At 40.1% G+C, this 21262-nt stretch overlaps 1 long non-coding RNA gene across 1 annotated transcript; it reads left to right on the plus strand.

Annotated features, from left to right (window-relative positions):
- Positions 1–17497: 17497 nt before the first annotated feature.
- LOC140239301 (uncharacterized) lies at positions 17498–20037 on the plus strand. Its single transcript, XR_011901968.1, has 4 exons — positions 17498–17854; positions 18476–18568; positions 18987–19126; positions 19919–20037. It is a non-coding gene; the product is annotated as an uncharacterized lncRNA (long non-coding RNA).
- Positions 20038–21262: the final 1225 nt, after the last annotated feature.

The following is a 21262-nucleotide window of genomic DNA, read 5'->3' on the forward strand; positions in this document are numbered from 1 at the left end:
GCGCGGATTAGCTATAACGTGTAATTTCTCGTATCAAAAAACGTATCTTGATGCTATATGTTGAAATATGTCATATTTCTTGTTGACGGCACGGAAGGGGGCGAAGCGATTTGAAAAGAAGACAAAATTTACTTTCTTTTCATGTTATGATTTTTTCCAGAGAGTATTTATCTTCGCTGCTTTTCAAGTTTTAATTTGGCTAAGCATGTTCACTTTTTGTAAAAAGTCTATGGAGAATGAAGAAATTTCCACGATTTCGTACGTACCCGCTGGTTTTCAACATCGATCAAATCAGAACCATATATCGTATCAACTTGGGGCGAAGTGTTTTGGATAGAGCAGGCTGTAATCTACATGACTATATAAAACTCATTGCTATTGGTTATTTAACTCCGCTGCTTTCTTAGGCTAAAACTACTGATCAATTGGGAAAACTGTCTCAAAAGTAGAAAACCTAGCGATGACGTAATGGGCGATACTATTCATCGCAAAGGGAGATGACCGGATGTACGTGGTATTGTACGTACGTACGTACAGTCCATTGTCACTCACGCGAGAAGCCCGAATGTGACAACGGTGATCTTTCCCAAGGTATTTTAAAGAGGAATCCTCCTGTTTTGTCCGAAAAAACTTATTACAACGGCCATGAAGGTGGTTGAAATGATCAAGTATGCTTTAAGATTGGTGGAAATGTACATAATTTCATGAAAAAAATGTCTACATAGCCAGAAAATGAGGTAATGAATGAGGTCCTTAGGCAGCCAAACAATGAACGATCGGTTCGTTGCAATGAGTCCCACATGTACAAAGTTGCGTATGGTTAATTACAGTACTGTACGTATACTGGCTTCCATCAGGGAGGTGGGGAGTCCCTGCTTTCATACTCGAGCTGTGGCTGTCTATATGTAATCCTAAGGCATTTCAGGAAGCATTTTTGTCCGACAAAGCTGTCAGACAAATTTTCTCTCAGGCAATCAGATGCAAGGATTTCTGTAGCTTGTAACAGTGTGTCAGAAATTATGCTTCATCAAATGCCTCCATGCAATGCAGCGAACCCCTATTTTGATAATGGAAACGCCCCGTCTCTTTGCTATCTCCGTTCAAGCGTGAGATGAGTAAACAACGTGACCCGGTGACCTGAACGTGCACACACGTTGTTGCTCGGAAGGCTTGTGTCCAAAATTGGGGGAAAGTTTTCATAATGCTCTGAAACTCTACGTAAGTCTGTCCCGAACCTCTCCTGTATCCTCGAAACTTTTGCCTGTAGGCTTCTGGGACTAACTGATAGGCAAGAAGGACTGCTTCCTTAACTGTGTCATAGTTATTTGCCTCCTCATCCGAGAGAGCAGACACTACTGAATGTGCCTTGCCTGTGAGCTTTTGTTGTACTATCATAGACCAATATTTCTTCTCCCACTCCAAATTCCTAGCTATTCTCTCAAAGAAGAAAAAGAAAGAGTCTACATCCTCTTCATCAAAGCGGGGGACTGTGTTTGCCATTTTTGCGATATCGGGCGTCTTTGGTCTCGACATGGTAACATTAGGCCTATCCCCTGGGACGCTACTGGCCTGGGCCTGGGTCAACTCAATTTGACGTTGCATTAACTCTTGTTCGAGTCTCAGATTTTCTGCCTTCATTTTTTCTTTTTCTAACTCCAATCTAGCCAATTCGAGTTGTGTGGAATCTACCCTCATATCACTAGGTCTAGTAATAGCAGTAGTACTTGGAGCAGTTTTTCTACCAGCACTCTCAATCTCGTCTGTACTCTCACTCTGGTCTATGTGTTCATTTTCTACACCACCCAGTTCAAGCTTCTTCACCAGAACTGCAAAGATTTCTTTCTTTCGACTACACTCTCTGATATCAGCATCTACATGAGTTGCAACCTCAATCAATTGGGCTTTCACTAACCCTCTCAATCTACCAAGAGTGACGTCTTTCACAAACTCTGCAGCATCGAACTTGGCTGCCATGATTATTCACATCTAGCTTTCCGACTAGATTTCAAGACTACGTCGCTAACGCAACTTCCTACAGTACACTCCACTGCGTACCGAACTACGAGAATAGTCTAAGCAAAAGTCTGACAAACACTCGTATATCTCGAGGCCAATTTCCTCATAAAGCCACATCTAACGATGCTAATCCAAATAACCAGAAAGTGACACACTAATCTGATGAAATGACATAACGGAAACGATAATACATACCCTTCCTTTCCAGCAATCAATGCGGCAACCCTGGTATTCAGCTAGCGAGAAGACCAGAACAAGTGCGCAAAAGTACAAAACATACTCATCGCATCGCTTCGCGAATCGCACTTTCATTCACAACCACTGCTAACGCAGCCCCATTACACCTACCATGCAATGTCACGCAGTACAATACCGCTACGAACGAACGACACTGTTACGTTCGCTACCCTGTGTACACATCTCACATGAGTGCGAACACTACACATACTTTCAACGGGCATCAATCATTACAACGATGTACCAAACACCGAAATACTACCAAAAGATGGCTTGTTTGTATGTTCATTTCCCGGACATGTTCCCCACATGTCATGCACCAACAGAACACCCGTCAGCACCGACATAACATCTGTCATACACCGACAAAACATTCTTGGATCAGCACCGAATGACTGCAACTGTTCACGCCATGTTTGCCAACTCCAACTCTCATGTCCCGAATGGACACTTTTATTACACCCCACCCTGGTTTCACCAAGGCACATCACGGTTCTCCGTCACAAATGTCACAATTTTCAAGTTCGCTCGCTCCGCTCGCTCGCATTCAATCGTTATGCCATTCTCCTGATGTTGCTGCCAGTAATTGCCAGTAGTTGTGCCCGGTGCGCACCTCCCCCCCCCCCTTAATTTCCAAAGCGAAAAAGTATAGCTACAAACGGCAGTTTTTGGACTGTAAAATGTCACAATTTTCAAGCTCGCTCGCTCGCATTTAATCGTTTTGCCATTCTCCTGATGTTGCTTCCAGTAATTGCCAGCAGTTTCTCCCGGTACGCCCCCCCCCCCCCCCCCCTTAATTTCCAAAGCGAAAGAGTATAGCTACAAACGGCAGTTTTGGGACTGTAAAATGTCACAATTTTCAAGCTCGCTCGCTCCGCTCTCTCGCATTCCATTGTTATACCATTCTCCTGATGTTGCTGCCAGTTATTATTGCCAGCAGTTGCGCCCGGTGCGCCACCCCCCCCCCCCCTTAATTTCCAAAGCGAAAAAGTATAACTACAAACGGCAGTTTTGGGACTGAAAATTTCAGAAATTTCAAGCTCGCTAGCTCCGCTCGCTCGCATATATAATCATTATGCCATTCTCCGGATGTTGCTGCCAGTAATTGCCAGCAGTTGCGCCAGGTGTACCCCCTCTTAATTTCCAAAGCGAAAACATATAGCTATATACATATACGGCAGTTTGGGGACAGTAAAATGTCACAATTTTCAATCTCGCTCGCTTCGCTCGCTCGCATATAATCGTTATGCCATTCTCCTGATGTTGCTGTCAGTAATTGTCAGCAGTTGCGCCCGGTGCGCCCCCCCCCCCCCCCCTCCTCCTTAATTTCCAAAGCGAAAAAATATAGCTACAAACGGCAGTTTTGGGACTGTAAAATGTCAAAATTTTCAAGCTCGCTCGCTCCACTCGTTCGCATTTTTTGTTATGCCATTATCCTAATGTTGCTGCCAATAATTGCCAGCAGTTGCACCCGGTGCGCCACCATTTATACAACATCAAAATGCAAAAAGTTCTCACCGTAGGAGGGGGAACATCCCCTCCCACACCCTCACCCTTACCCCCCCCCCCCCCCTCCCTCGCTCAGGTTAGGTCGCGTTCATAATATTCAATGTAAGAATACAAGAAGTTAATTCATGATACTGTGGCGAAAATAAGTCCGTGTGTGTGTGTCCTCTGTGATGTGTGTCTATGTCTGTGCGTTTTCCCAATAACTAAAGCACCAACATCACCATCACAACAGCGTCATCCTACATCCGCACACACAAACGTTCCTGGTAGCGAGCAGTCTAAGCAGTCAGTGGGCAAGCAGCTCACGAATCACACAGTTCATTTGGGAGTCTGAGCACAACTCAGATACTAGGTTTTATTACTCATGAAACCTTATCGAGTTGGGTGGTACAAAACATTACTACATCAAATCATGACGTAAACCACATGGGCAAATGACGTTCGAGCCTGGCGGCACGAGGGCATCGGGTGCTGCTCCTAATGTTTTTATTATAAGGCTCTGCCAGACCAAAACAGCATCAGCCGAGGTCAAGTTCTCAAGACCTACCGTTATATTTACCAACCAGAATTAACATACTCACAAAAGGGGGACCGACTTAACGGATTATAAACGAACTAGATTGACAGGGGAGGGAGGAGAGTTGGGCAGTGAGGAAACTCGGGATACTTGCGTTCACGGGCCGCTGCCCATGTTTATTACCGAGCCGATGCTCAGTAACCGACTGTGCTATCCTCTGTTCCTCACTGACTCCGACCAGCCGCCCGGAAGGGGGGGGGGGGGGGGGAAGACTTAACAGATTTAACTATAACGGGACTAAATTGACAGGGGAGGGAGGAGAGCTGGGCAGTGAGGAAACTCAGGATACTTGCGTGCACGGGCCGCTGCCCATGTCTATTACCGAGCCGATGCTCAGTAACCGTCTGTGCTATCCTCTGTATCCCACCGACTCCAACCCGCCGCCCGGGTAAGCCGATGTACAAATAAACTCGTAGCTTACGAACCAAAGTTGCTTCTTGCTCTATGTTGGGACTTGCAGCACCCAATGCCTCTACCTGACCAGGCCCATACCTTGCTTCGAACTTGTCTGCTCTCTGAGATCCTCGTCGGATTCTTTCTGATTTCCAGACCAAAACCCAGGCATATTTATACCCTTTCCGACCACTCAAATGGAAGGGCAGATAAAGAAAACTGTTACATTATGTTTGGTCATTACTTCTTAATTAAAAACTACTCTGGTTTCTCCCATTTTAGACAAAGCAAACCATACAAGCGATGACCAAAATATCTCCGCTCCATCCCTTTGTTTAGATTCGGCGTCTGATCTTACCGGCTTATCTGTAACACCACACTCGCCAGTACCTTCTTTCCGGGGCTTCATATACAACATAAATCAATTAACTCCTTATACCACGGAACAAATTGTTTTGTTTGAAAAGATTTTATTTTCTGCATTTCATATTTTCTTTCAGAATAACAAAAATAACAAAGGCAGGTTCAATTACACAAATACAATTCTGAAAATTATTGACATATTACATAGTAGGTCATATTTTGTATGTAAAGACAAATGAAACGTTAAATAACATACAAAATGTTTATATGGCCAATAATGACTTAATTCACAGTACAATATATAATATATACATATGATGCAGAGGGCCGCCGTTATAAGCCGTGCTTGAACAGACGGACAGCCAGAGTTGAATTACCATTTTTTATTGTAGTACTTGAACACTAATACAGATGGGCCATGTTAAAGTGCGTGTAAATCCAGTTTTATACAATTACTTGGTAAACAGGAGTGGTGCCTGTGAGTGCGTGTGCAGGTGATGAAGCGCGAAAGTGTTGATGGTCAGCACTTCTAAGAAAATGATTGGATATGTTATAATATGGGCGAAGGGTCAAGCAGCAAAGTAAAAGAAAAGGAAAAGGGGGTGGACCAAATATTGCCTTGTTGTTGAGTATAGCTAGATGCCTTGGGCGTACCTTCTGCACATTCTGCCACAGGGAGTGACTTAATGCAGTTTCGGACAAGGACCCCTTGTTTGGGGAGGTTCCTTTAAACATATAACAAATTTAACACTTCCATTACCTAGGCTCTTTTCTGTGGCATTACTAAAGTGTGCTAAGGCTTAATCAAAGTTTCAGACAGGTCTCCATTGTTTTAGGTACAGTCTTCGAAAACATAAGGGGATTAACTCTACCAATAACTGAATCTCTTGCATATACCTACTTTATGTGTGCAACAGAAACATCGGCAGTGAATGAGTTAACGTAAGCTTCCCACAGGGATCCATTGTTGTTGGCCTCATAATGAAATATAAAAAGATAATTAACTCTTTACTTTCGGGAGTCTTTCATTAATGTCATAGGGTCATGCGATTGCGACCCAGCAGTAAAAAATGTCTTAAACATAAACTTAACAAACTGCCATTGTCTATACTGGCACCTGGAAGTCTATGTGGTAAAAAGTATTAACTCTGTAAACCTCTATCTCTTACGCTGTAAATAGCTCTGAGAGTGAATGGCTTGTGCTTAGTGACAGGAAGCCTTCTCTTTTCTGGCCGCAGAGGGCCTGTCCTGGGTGCATTTTTGTTACAATACCATTAATAGCTAAATTGTTTAATGATAATCGACATTTGAATATATTGCTACATTTAACAAGTGGGACCGTTTCAAGTCGACAAAACGCGCAAAAACATGTATCAAATTGCACCATTTACAACATCAGAATGCAAAAAGTTCTCACCCGTAGGAGGGGGAACATCCCCGTCCCACATCCTCACCCCCCCCCCCCCCCCCCCCCGCTTGGGTTAGGTCGCGTTCGTGTTATTCAGTGTAAGAATTAATACAAGAAGTTTATTTATATGATACCATTTTATAGCCAAATTTTTTAAAAATAATCGACATCAAAATATATTGCTACCTTAAGCAAGTGGGACTGTTTCAAGTCGACAAAACGCGCAAAAACATACACCGCTCCCTTGCACAAGTATTTCAAAAAATAAAAAAAGTATTCGTACTTTAAGGTCTGATTTGCAGGCGAAGGTCGGCTGACAAGCAAAAAACAAAACAAAACAAAACAACCGTGTATGTGTGTGTGTGTGTGGGGGGGGGGGGGGGGGCTAGTTTCAGCAACCCCTTACCCACCAGGCTGCACCGGTCCGCTTATGGGCTTGTAATCGTGGTGATGGTGACTATCCGATCATACCCCCATCACTCCTCAGTTCGGATTTACGCCGTTGCAAGTAGACGAAGACTCTTGATATGTGATGTTGACTTGTAGGAGCAAAAAAGTTAATGTTTTATATACCATATGAAAGTTAATTTGATAGGTTATCAACCCGATAGGTCAATGAATAGGGAAACTTTACGCATGAGTGAGCACCTCTGTTTTTCTCTTCCAAGGCACAAAATCACAAATTGCAAAAATGAACAAGTTGTCATTTATGCGTAAGTGTTCTTCCATTTAACCATAAGAACAAAAGAGGAATCTAATACAATGAAAAGCTTAAACTAATTTGCAAAAATAAATCTTTGATTTTTACAATATCTTTGAAGCCAAAAATATCGATAAAGGCTAAAAACAATTGAGGAAAATGAAGAATCTCCTGTCAAATCGAAATGCAAATGAAATCAAAGAAGCAGCAATGATAAATAGAAATGAAAAGAAATTGGAATTGATTTCTCAACTTAGGAAAATTGTAAATGACAGTGGTCCTTGAAAATGTCTCATGAATTCTTAAATTACCAATGTCATGGTGCATTCTCAAGGCGTATCACGCCAAATCAAAGAATGAATTCAAATATTCTGTTCATTCAATCATCTTTGTATCCTTTACTCCCTCTGTCATTTTGCAGTTTGAGTTGACAACAAATTCTTATCCCCCCTTTAGTTTCGCACTTTGACTTTGAGATTATAAAGACAATAAGAGAACGAAATCTTATTTTTGCTATTCCGTTGGGTCTCTCATTGTATTAAGGACGTTCCTCAGTTGAGTTTGTGCGCATCCTAGATGCGCAGGTTGGCAGTGACGTAACAAAGAGCGTAGAAGCGCAACACGAGCGATGAGCTGAGCTAGCTGCTAGTACGTAGATCGAGCTAAAGTGTAGTACGTACAGATACTCGACAGCTCCTCACCGCGGCCGCGCTGTGCGGCTTCACTCGGCTCGCGTGCCGACTGTACGCGGTACAATCTGTACGTACTACGCAAAGTTCAGCGTAATGCCTTGCATTGCCAATAATAAGACTTGACCTGGGCTATTTCCTAACTTTTCCATGTATATAAAACACACACACACACACACAAACACAAACAATTAGGGGATGCTCTAAGGTGCAGATTTTGGACATCCTTCCCCCCTCTAAGAAATTTCCAAAGCGAAAAAATATCGCTACATACGGCAGTTTTTGGACTGTAAAATATCAGAATTTTCAAGCTCGCTCGCATTTAATCGTTATGCCATTCTCCTGATGTTGCTGCCAGCAATTGCCAGCAGTTGCGCCCGGTGCACCCCCCTTAATTTCTAAAGCGAAAAAGTATACCTACAAACGGCAGTTTTGGGACTGTAAAATGTCAAAAATTTCAAGCTCGCTCGCTCCGCTCGCTCGCATTTAATCGTTATGCCATTCTCCAAATGTTACTGCCAGTAATTGCCAGCAGTTGCTCCCGGTGCGCCCCGCATTTAATCGTTATGCTATTCCTGATGTTGCTGCCAGTAATTACCAGCAGTTGCGCCCGGTGCGCCCCCCCCCCCTTAATTTCCAAAGCGACAAAATATAGCTTACAATCGGGTAAACGGCAGTTTTGGGACTGTAAAATGTCAAAATTTTCAAGCTCGCTTGCTCCGCTCGCTCGCATTTAATTGTTATGCAATTCTTTTGATGTTGCTGCCGGTAATTTCGCACAAGCATACACACCCTCAAAATAACTTTTCAACGAGGTGCCCCCCCCCCCCCCCCAATGTCTTGACCCACGGTACGCCACTGGTAGACTCATTGAAGGAATAACAGGCGAGGCATGAATATCGCAAAGGAACTGATGATCAAGGGACCGAGGACGCTAGCCCTCTATCGAAACAAAGGAAATGACAGTAATATATATATATATATATATATATATATATATATATATATATATATATATATTGTAGTTGCTCCGAGTATTGGCAGTACTAGAAATAGCAATAATAATGTCACAACAGAGGAATGCATTGAATGCCAATCTTGATTTTAATGAAATATCCGAATTTTCGAGGATCCTTCCTATTCACCAGGGATGACAGTGCGAATAAATTTACACAGTGAAAATTCACTGTGGGTATTCACTGTGTAAATTCATGCGCACTGTCATCCCTGATGAAGAGGAAGGATCCTCGAAAATTCGGATATTTCATTAAAATCAAGATTGGCATCCAATGCATTCCTCTGTTTTGACATTATTATTGCTATTATATATATATATATATATATATATATGAGTATCTGAATATAAGAACGACCCAAGTCCATGGAAGACCATTTCGAGTAAACTTAAAAAAACTTCATATCTGTTTTATTTGTCCAATAATATTCTATTTAACTGAGATGGGAAGGCAACATTGTATATACAAATTAGAACATATATCAATATGACAATTAACATTTGCATTAATTGTGGAGAGGCCATTTTGTGTGATGGTCTTGGGTCGTTCTTTGAATCATATGGACTTGGGTCGTTCTTTGATTCTATATACATGATATTCTGCTATAGAGATGAGAGAAGGATGAGAGAGGGCGCTATAATATGAATGTAAGAATGACCCAAGTCCTTCATTCTTACATTAATATAAGATTTAACTCATTCATTTCAGGCACTTCCGTGGCTAATTAGGATTTATCATTTATACACTAGATGAGTCCATGCATAAGCTACAATTTCCCATGTCAAACTGAATTTGGCCCAAAATTGGACTTGGGTCGTTCTTATATTCAGGACTTCATATATATGTATATATATGTGGCAAAAAAAAAAAAAAAAAAAAAACTGCTGAAAACTGCTTATCCAACAAAGGCGAGCCAATGGAGTAAAATGGAGTCAAAAAAGGGCCTGAGCTTTCGATCCTAGCAGAATCTTCGTCAGAGGCAAAATGACAAACAAGCAGGGAAAGCAATCACATATAAGGACTTCACACAAGAACAGACAGGTACAGGCTGGGTACACAGAACAAAGAAAACAAAGAAGAGGGTGGGAGTTCATGGGCAAGGAGCCCAACAGGTAAAGAGAGGGGGGATTAGAGCAGGAGGGTGGACAGACAAAGGGCAGATGAGAGTGGACAGACAAAAGGCATAGGAGGGTCAGTGCTGATCAAGAGGATCAAGGGGGCAACCAATGAAGGAAAGGGATGAATAGGGAGGCAACATCAAAGAAGATAAAGAACACCAGAGGGATAAAGAAAGGGAAAGAGTAAAAAAGGCAACAGCAAGGGGAAGGGGGGGGGGGGTGAGCAAACAGTGAACCCTGAAAGGAGTACCAGGAGGAGGCAGCAAAAGGAAGTAAACAAATAAATCAAAGTATATATACACACAGTAATGATAATGACAATTGAAGTAACAATAATGAAAAAGATATTGATAAAAGAAATGAAATAAAACACATATGAAAAAACTGGGGGAGAGAAAATTGTTTACAATGTATGTAGAAAAGCAGGCAAGGCATAGTAAGCACAAGTATGTATAAACCAACAAAACCAAGTGTGTGTATGTGTAGGTAGAAAAGGGCTGTATAAAAGAGACTCGGACTAGAGGAAGGGATTAATTGGGAATAAACAGGTCTGCAAATGGAAAAAGCGCAAAGAAAGAACAATAATGAGATTCAAAAATGAAAAAGAGAATAACAATGGTCATAATAATAAAAAGAAATAAAAGGTGGTTAGTCATTTCCCTCCTGGATGTTGAGGCCATGGGGTTGGATAGTGTGAAGACGTCTCATCCAGAGCTTCTCCCTGCTGGTTCTGACTGTGTCTGGACGAGTGCCTAAAGATTCAATGCCCTGTAGAGTCATATCAGTGATGGAATGATCGGGTAGATTGAAATGGTGGCCCACTGGAGTGTCGAGCTTGGCTGTGTTGACAGTAGATCTGTGTCCATAGAAGCGTCTTTTGAGTGTTGTCTTGGTTTCCCCAACATACTGGATTCTGCCAACTCTGCAAGTGATGAGATACACAACATTAGTGGTAGTACAAGTGATGTTTCCCTTCGTGTGGTGAGAGAGGCCGGTAGAGTTGCTGGTGAAAGAGTCACTCTCGTGGATGTGTATGCTACAAATGATGCACCTACTGGCTGAACATTTGAATGTGCCATGCTGTAAAGGAGAAGAATTGTCAGTGAGGGAGGGTACTTCAGCACGGACGATGAGATCCTTGAGGTTGTGGGGGCGTCGGTATGCCAGGATGGGACGGCCTGTAAGAGACGATCAGAGGTATCTATGAAGGATATGGTGGTTATCACGAAGGATATTGTGGAGTGAGGGAAGATTGGGATGGAAAGTGGTCACGAGGGGTATTCTGTCAGTGATGTCCTGCTTGTTGGTTTTCGGTTTGAGAACTTCAGATCTGGGGAGAGAACGAACTTTGTTGATGGCTTGTTGAAGTCTCCTGGTACCGTAGCCCCTGGCTGCGAGATGTCTCTTCAGGTTCCTGGCATGGAAAGAAAACTCAGAATCCTCAGAGCAGATACGGCGAAGTCTGAGGGCTTGGCTGTAGGGGATACTGGTTTTGCAGTGGCGGGGATGGCAGCTGGCTGAGTGAAGGTACTGATGGGTATCTGTGGGTTTAGTGTAGAGAGTGGTGGTGACATGGTTAGACTCCTTCCTAACGGTGACATCAAGGAATTTGGTCTCTTCTTGGGAGAAATCAGAAGTGAATTTGATGGTTCTGTGGAAAGAATTGATGTGGTCAATAGGGCACAATTGATTTTCCCAGTCACATAAACGATATATGACTTGAATTTGACTCAGACACCCCCCCCCCCCCCAAGAAAGTATACCAGTCAACCAGTGACAGCCGATGTAATTTCTTTGTACACGAACATCCCCCCTACAATGAGGGCATCAAAGCATATTGAAATACCCTCACTGCCCGAATGAACCCCCTCCCCCCCTACACACACACACACACACACACACACACACACACACAACCTAACCGTTTATTCGCTTGCTTGAACAAACTGAACTTGTATTGTCATTGAACAATTTCCAGTTCAACGGCAAAACTATTTGTAAATAGCGAGAGAGGGAGCCGCCATGGGCACCCCTGTTGTCCCATCATGTATACCTATATGCATATATATCTTTATTTTCTTTTTTAGTGCGCTTATTGAGTCTCCCAGTCCGAAGATAATGTGGCCACAACTTATCCGAGTGTGTCTGCCACTTCTAGGAAGTCAAGGTTTTTATCATCAAAATGTTCCTATAAGTCTTTCTCTGTCTTTTTTAGATATACGTCTGTATCTATATGTGCTGACATGACTGCAAGAAGATGAAGTTAATCTGTAGTATTGGTACATGTAGGCCTATAATGACATGTATAAAAGAAAAGGAGCGATACAGAACAACAAACTCGAGTTATATAGCGTCAAAAGTATGATACTTTTACCAACTGTTTACTGCTTTGTGGGTGTCACATAGAAATACACGTTTAAATGTTCTCACCTTTTCACAAAAAAAAAAAATAACATGGCGTAAATTTGAATGAAAATGTTTGGAATTTGACTGCCCATTCGCGAAATTGAATAACTCAAAGTGATGGCGAATTTGAATGAACGTAGAGTTCCAGCCAATTTGAATGCTCTTTTTGCGAATTCGAAAGCCACATACTGAATATGCAAATTTCATTGATCGAAATAGATTGAACGCACATGTTGCAATTTTGAAAGACAGAGTGTGCGATAACGAGGGGTTTTGCTAGATTGAAACCTTCTATCAAAAAGACTGACAAAAGTGCGAAATTGGCCGGGAAAACCTGCGAACACGCAGCGATTGGTCGATAGGGAACCGCCGAGGAGATATCATTGTACAATCACTATGGCAACCGCCAATCGGTGGATCGGCGAGTGGGGATTCCTAGCCTTTTGCAAAGGCGGCTCGCAGTGGACTGATGGACTAGCATAATGGCGGACGGTGGACTCGCGCGCACACAGCGATCGAATAGGAGCTCGCTACTCTTGCAGCTCGCTGGTCGCGCGCTTTGGGTGCGTTTGTTGAAATTAAAGCGAGCTGCCTTTGCTAAAGGCTAGGGGATTCCCCGCATCACACCCTACTGTAGTAATGCACAGCACTCATCACTGCGTGCGCATATACCAGTACCTTCAAGTGATGTAATGAAGCTACCCTTTTACAACTGTTGAAGCTCCATGGTGCTGTCTACATACTCTTAATCCCCATCGTCACTCGTAAACGTACATTCATTTTATGTACGCACACAGTCCTTGTGCGGTTGCAGGCGCAGTGGACAGGGTGTGACCCCAATGCCAGTAGACGATGCGTTTTTAAAACGTTCAATACGCACTTGGTTTCGACGTCTTGTATCATTCTTTTGACAGCTAAATGATATTCAATTTCACCTGAAATGGAGGGAGACTACAATTTCCTCGTTGTGCTTCTGGCAGTGTTTGTATGTTTGCTCTGCAGGAGGCTCATCATTCCAGTTACGGAAGGTAAGTGCTGTGACTGTGTACATAGAACCTGCCATCCACATTCATATCAGTCTGAGTATGAATAAAATTATGTAGCTGCACTTGATATTGACATCTTAAACAGAGTACAAGCAATGAGACCCTGCACCCGGTCCAAGTAAACCACAAAATGTCGCCAGACCTGTAATTGTAATATGACTGTAGCTAAGAGCAGATTCTGAAATAGATCACACCTTAAAGGGCTTGTTTAGTTTTGGTTGAGACCTAACTTCTGGTTACTAATATTGTTTTGGTGAGATAATGAAAAATATCTTATGAAATGTGAAAGAGCATGTAATTCCAGAAGAAATTCAAAGTTTGAGGAAATTTTTTTTTTCGAAATGGCTGAGATATCCAAATAGAGAGATCCTAATAATAGGTGGGACCCACCTTTTATTACAATCACTTTGTTTGACTTTTTTTTTTTTTGATGCCTTTGCCATTGTAAAACCAATGTTCATCAAATAAACTTTGAATTCCTCCTGGAATGGTGTAGGTTCTGTACTGTTTTATAAGTGGTTCCTTGACATCTAGAAAAAAAGCTAAAAGCCCAATCCTCATCTCCACAATACTATACCATCCCTTTAAGCATTAACTTTGAAATGGTTTGATGTATAACCCCATTCAAATCACAAATGAACTCTCCACTAATCGCTCTAAATATTGGAAAGAAATACATGTAACTCATGAAAATTGTGCACTAAGAAAAGAGGTTCTGAAGTATGACGTCCAATAGGCCCTGATCATGACAACCAATTCAGTTCAGCTCAGTTTCGATTTACTTTGAACACCAACATTCACATTCAACATAAACCCGTCGTGTAGACTTGTTCATAACAATAGTCGCCTATTATAATGTATATAATTTAATTTTCATTTATTTCGTAAACATATCCCCAAGCACGTTGTATCGACATGTAGGCCTACATGGTATTATAGTCCATGTTAATTAGGCTTACACAATGTAAGCAGGTTTATGTATGATGCATAAAATGTGTGTATAACCTAAAGAGAGAAAGAGAGAGAGAGAGACAAAAACAAAACAAAACCAGAGCTTGTAAAACAAGGTCCCCCAAAATGGAATAATGCAGATAAGTGAAAAAGATATAGTGCAGAAGGAAGGGCCTATAAAAAAAAAAAAAAACTGCACACTCAGAGTGAGGTGATTAAGGTGAAAAAAAAAAAAACCGGAGGGAATTGTGAAATAGGATCTGTATACTATGCAAGTATGGTATATCAAAAACCTACACAACTGGTCACAGAAGTAGTAACTTCATTTTCGGCAACCCCGGGGTGCTCCATTGTACAGTTCTATAATGGAGCGCCTGAGCAGCGTGCCTGCTTTGTGCAATGAGAAAAACTCATAAATTCAGGCAACTCTATGATTAGCGCCCGATTTTGGCAGCAATAGGCTGGCGGTTACACTGTTTTAATGTGTGGGTTTCTTCCCGCCCTTCATTTTTTAAACATCTTTGTGAGGCACTGCGAATGCAATATACTCATGAATACCCATAAAATTGTTCATCGAACGGTACAGTGGGAACACACAAATATACACTGCACTATAGGGTTTTTTCATTTTTTGCCGATATGCATTATACATGTACTGTGTATGTCTGAGCAATAAAGAGCTAGCGCATGCGCACACGTTCCAAATCCTTCAAGCTGGTCACTTGTCATATACCACTTAAGCTTTCACCTGGCCGAATCAAGAAAAATTACGAACTTGGACAGTACGGGACTATTGTAGAAAGTAGATTTTGCACGGCGTGAGTTATTAACGAATGAGCTTAATCTCTATAATATATGAATAGGTTGTTTGCAAAAACCGATAAGTCCATATTAGTAGACCAGCCAAACCTCAAAAAAGGCTCTAGATAAGGATTCGACGGCATTTTTTGTTAATGCTCCGTTCTCATGATGAAAGTCTTGCAAAAATACTAAGGAATAGCGTACGGCCGGATGTCAAGCGTATTTTTGCCGAAAAATGTCATTTTTAGCTCAAAATTCAGAAGCATATCAAAAATCACGATTTTTATTTCTTTCTTGCATTCAATTCATATTTGAAAGATCTTGAGTTTCAGTTGTCCCTTTTCATGAAATTGCAATTTAAATGTGTTTCCTTAGCATTTTAAAAGGTCATTTTGTACAGCCATATATGGGGCTCTCAAATGTTTGGGTGTTGTTTTCTCGAAATAATATTCACAGATTAATTAACGTTCTGCAAAGTTTGTTTTTCCAAGCTAATTAGATGATCTTCCAAAAGTAATTTAATGTTTTATAAAACTGCAAATGCTTCTTTAATTGAATATGTCGATATTATTTCTAGTTTTCTTGAAGAAATTTTTACTTTTAATAAAATCTCTGAACATGTAGGAACTCATCCAGTAGCCCCGCGCTGCTTGTGTGCGCGCAAATGCTGAATACGTGTGCGTAGGTAAAGTCTCTCGCGGGACTAGAGCTAGCTGCATATGTTTCAGTCGTTGAGCTGGAACCGTGGTGACTGAAAAAGGGACTATATTTCCTTTGAATGTTAGTAAATTAGTAAATAAATACATAGTTCTTTATTGCACTGCATATGGGAAGTTTAAAATCTGTTTTGATCTAACAGTTAGATATACAACTTTGATCTGAGACTTGGTAAATATCAAGGTTCAAGCGCTAGTAGAATCTAACGTTAGGCCGATGTCTTGTGACTGTATTTCGCACCGATCCCGTGGGCATGCCTACCAACCCCCGGGCCGCCACCCGACAGTGCCGGCGGTGCTTGTTAGTGGAACACCGATTATTCCGCAAGGCACGTCTTGACACGGTGCGAAAAGAGGTCTACACATTTATAGGTCTAGGCCTACGTCTAGATTTAGGTGTCTTGTTCGTTCGATCGAGGTTTCTAATCTATGGCCTCATCACATGCAGTTAGACTGAATCCTCGTCTAACGTTAGGTCTAATCTATACGGTTACACTCTCTGCGAGTCTACCTGTCGACATTAGCTATCGTTAGGGGTTACTGTTATGTACGGCTAGCCTACGCCTGTTAATGCCAAAACAATTATTCAATCGGGCTAGGCCCTAATCACAATGAACTTTACCGTTAGCACATTAGCAGAACACTTTGTATAACGTAGTCACGTAGACAGTACAGGCCCACTACTACTAACGTTAGATGTATTTGTAGGGCTAGAGCCAGGTCCAGGGCAAGGGACTGTAATCTATACAGAAGTCTAGATCTATAGAGTCTAATCAAATACTAGACCTGTATAAAATCTAGCGGGTCTGAAGTATAATAGCTGGCGTCTAGAATTAGGAATAGGATCTAACCTTAGTCAAGATCTGGGACACTGATTCTACCTAACGTTAGAGGTTTCTAATTCTAGTAACCTACTAGATATCTACTAGGCAGTTTTGTTGTAAAGACCCAGCTAACAAGGCCTAGCTAGACCTAAGTTTAGACATCTAGAGGTTCTAAAATCGATGCATATATTATATATCTAACGTTGGGCTAACTTTGATCTAAGTAAAAGTTCACGTTAATTAGATCCAACATTTCTATCTTGATCTAACATTAGAATATCCTAACATTAGCTCTAACGTTAGCAGTCTCTACAGCAGAGGTCTGAGGTTGACTCGATCCACTCTTTATGGTACTGTAGACCTACATGGGTTTAGAAAAAGAGTCTAGGATTTAGGCCTAGGTGTTTTATAAAAGTGAGTCTACAACCAAGTGATCTTTCCATTCGAATATGCCCGAAAGAGAGAGAGAGAAAGTGTTCAGTCCTGACTGCCAACCTCTCCTAATCTGTGAATCATTGTACTCTTCTGCTAGTTTACAAATAAGGTAGATAGTCAAAAAGGAACTCTTTAGAAATGTCCTTACTCATATAAAGTACCAACTTCTTATGTTAATGTCTCATAGAATAAAGGTTCATTTTAAAAAAAATGTAAATATTACATTTTTAATGGATCATTTATACCGACTCACTAAAACCTGAATATCTTTCTTCTTCTTTTTTAAATTTTCAAAAAGCTAAAAAAAAAAAAAAATCGCATCTCAATAAAAGAGATACAGTATATATCTATTGTTATAATTGATTTGCATGGGGAATAAAGAAAATTATGTCAATGCCAAGATGCCTTTTCAAAACAAATTTCAAATTGATTTTTTTTTCACTGTTAGCTTATAATGCTCTGCTTTAAAGATGGAAAAAAAATTATTTGAGTCATGTTGATTTCTGTTTTCAGCTAGATGTACCAACAAGTGGATAGACTGAGTCTTGTCTTCAAACTTCGCCAGAGAGAGACATATCCCGACTTGCCAAAATCTAATTGTAAAGTCTGAACTCTTTCTACCTACAACAAAGTGCAGAACAACCAGAAGGTAAGAAACGATAAATGTCTGAAATACATTATGGCGGTCTAATTTCAAACATATTTTAAATACGAAGTTACTAAGTGCTTCATTATCAAATGTATCAGTTAAGTGCTCAGTTGAAAATAATGACAAATCTAAATACATTGAGTATTAAGTATTCCTATTCCATTTGAATAAGTTGAAACAAGCATGTTTTCACTTTGACAGTTGCATTACAATACAATGTACAAGTACTTTGCAAACAAAGAGAGGAGAAGAATTTTATATCTCCATTTATATACAAAGGGGAGCAAATCTATGATCAAGTGTGTATTCTTGGGTTTTTTTTTTTGGTATATTCATTGCATGTTCTATTGTAGAGGATCATATGAAAGAATGGTATTCTATCCACTGAAGAGGAGATGATATAAAAATCAAACATAAATGTAATCAAGTAAGATATTATATGTAATGAAATATTTCTCAACCATGTCAAATGGAAATGGCCGTGGCACAAGTGTTTAATGTGTGCACAGATGAAAATACGTCTGTAGTCTCAAATCAATTTACTTTCCATTATTATTATGTTGCATTAAGTATGATGTAAGGGTAATATGCTGTGATGTATTGTTCTTTATTTTTATCAAGGTGTCAGCAACAAATGGACATGCTGAGTTTGAGATCACATCCACTAGAGTGAGGGGGAGATAGAAAGATGTCTTGACTGCGATGAGCTCACAAGTAAGTGTCAACGATTTGAAATTAGGAATATTATCTCATGAATACAAACCGATTTATGCAAGGAAATCATATCCTAATCCACATACAAATGAGAGCATGATAAAATCAAATATTTGTGTACAGGAATTATAGGTGTCAAGATGACTTCCATCCTATATAATTAATTTTCAGTAAGATATGGCTTCAGAGCATCAAAGATGATAATAACAATGACAAGATTAATGTATTACATGTAATACAAATTAATGTTGACAGTGACCTGAAGATCCAAAATCTCATACTAAGGGATTCATGAGATCGTGATGATTAATTCTAATTCATAATGAATGTGTTTGTTTTTTGTTGCAGTATAAGTATCCTGTTTCACTCATAAAAATGATAAATTATTTAAGTTTTTGTTAATTATATTTTCGACCAGAATTAGCACAAAGTGGACAAAATGGACCCTGCAAACCACAGCCAACTACGGACAAGACAGAAAAAAAAAGAGACAGATGTCCTGACTACCAACTTCTAATCTGTGCATCCTGTACCCTATTTCGAAAGGAAATACGGGAGGTAAGCAATAATGCATGTAAAATGTAAACCCCAAATAGGTTGGAATATTTTGTCAAGCCTTTGACATCTTGACCAAATTTTTGACTGTCGATCGTTCATTGGGCAGAAAATTAATGCATGATTTGCTAAATGAATGCAGTACTGCATATGCATGTAGTCAATCACTCCAACAACCAAGATTCACATGAATTAGCTGATTTTTTTTTTTTTTTTGAGCCTCTGTCAAAGATGATTGCAGGAGTCTTTATGTTGTTGCAGTCATCCATTCACACCGTGGCACATCTATCCTATAGATTCTCATCTTGCAGTAACTTAACATGTACTCAGCAGATCATCTTCAAATTTGGTTTTATACAGAAGAGATGATTACCTGGGTCTTGTAGCATTTTAGTTTCTGTTGTGATTTTGCCGCTGATTGTAAATTACATGGAAACCCTGATTTCTATTGACTGTAGAGCATTGCTACCATGGTATTGTATTTACCTTTGGATGGCAAAGTTACCATAACCTCTAAGCAATTTGACTTTGATTAGGTATGAGAGTATTGATGTGAAAGGTCACCGGGTTATTATATGCACGAAAGTGTTGAATGTATCCAGTTGCAGTATCAGGCAAGCACTACCTTGAAATTCTTCTGAATGGAATAAAAAGTTTAATGGACAGAATTGGATATTTGGATCATGAAAGTTTCCTACATTTTATATTTCATTGTGTACTCACGGTTAAATTGATGTAACAATGTAGACAGATGTAACACCATTCTTTTCTCTCTCTCTCTCTCTCTCTCTCCAGAAACAACCCTGCTAGGCTATCCGGTCCGCATCCAGATTCCGTATGAAGGATGTCATTAGAACCTGAACTTACATGTGGAATGCATCCATCTAAACTTCTCAAATGTAATCACAATGTGCTTTCAGGACTATCATATAAGTTGAATACAGCTATATATATATATATATATATATATATATATATATATGTACATGGAAGACATGTGTATATATTAGGAATTTCTACTAATCCAGATTAAATGCTTCTTTTCTAACCATTTTTGTTCTTTTTTTTTCTTAGTGATGAAGTAAAACAAGGTCTGATATCAAAATGTGCTCAACAGTACTTGGCAAACAGAATTTACAATATGATTTGATACAGATCTACTTCCAATTTTGATTGCAGCATTAAAGGGATGAGGGATGGTCTACTTTTGGTTGAGATGGGGGCTGAGATGGAGATTTTGTGAAATAATGAGAACCCTGTTATGAAATATTAAAGAGTAAACAATACCAACAGGAATTCCAAATTTATTTGTTAAAAATTGGTTTTGAAAAGGCTGAGATGTACGAAAACAAAGAGGTCCTAATAAAAGGTGGCACCCACTTTTAATTATTATTCTGTGTCACTTTCTTAAAAATTTCTCGGCCATTTCAAAACCAACAACTTTAATCAAACAAACTTCAGATTACTCTAAGAATTTGATGCTCTTTCATATTTCATAAGTTGTTTTTAATTTGCTTGCAAAAAGTTAAAGTCTGAATCTCCATCTCAACCAAAACTATACCATGCCTTTGAGACTCACGGTTACAAGCCGCATACTAGTAGTTCATGGAAATTGATCCTCTTATTTCCTTTGAAGCCCAAACGCCAACATTTTAATCCTGTCAGATTGGAATGTCTATTGTTTTTGGTTTTATGGGGGGAGTCAACAAAAGGGAAGTGAACTTTGCCTTTCTTCATCAGATGGAGGAAAATATATGACATGTTGGCCAGAAAAGAGAAAGAAAACTGCATATTGAAGTGCTTAAAAAGAGAAAACTTCACAAAGGAACAGTTCGTGAATCTGAAGGGAAATAGCACAGAGCATGTTTTTTTCTAGTTTAAGATATGAAAGACATAAGTAAAAGGTTCCAATCCAAACACCAAGTACAAGAAGTAGTGAAAAGGAATATGATCTGGTCAAGATGTATGTTTTGCCAGTTTGTTTTTTTTTTCACATGTGCCGTAATTGTCATGATGTTGGTAATACTGCAATATATGTTAGCTATTCAGGGCCCCAGCAATGTATACTGGTACTTAGAATAAGGGAAAGTATTAGAGGGTAGCAATACCCACGTATTTTGGAGAGGTGATTTCTTTTTT

Source organism: Diadema setosum, chromosome 15 (assembly GCF_964275005.1).
Source record: "Diadema setosum chromosome 15, eeDiaSeto1, whole genome shotgun sequence".
Taxonomy (NCBI): domain Eukaryota; kingdom Metazoa; phylum Echinodermata; class Echinoidea; order Diadematoida; family Diadematidae; genus Diadema; species Diadema setosum.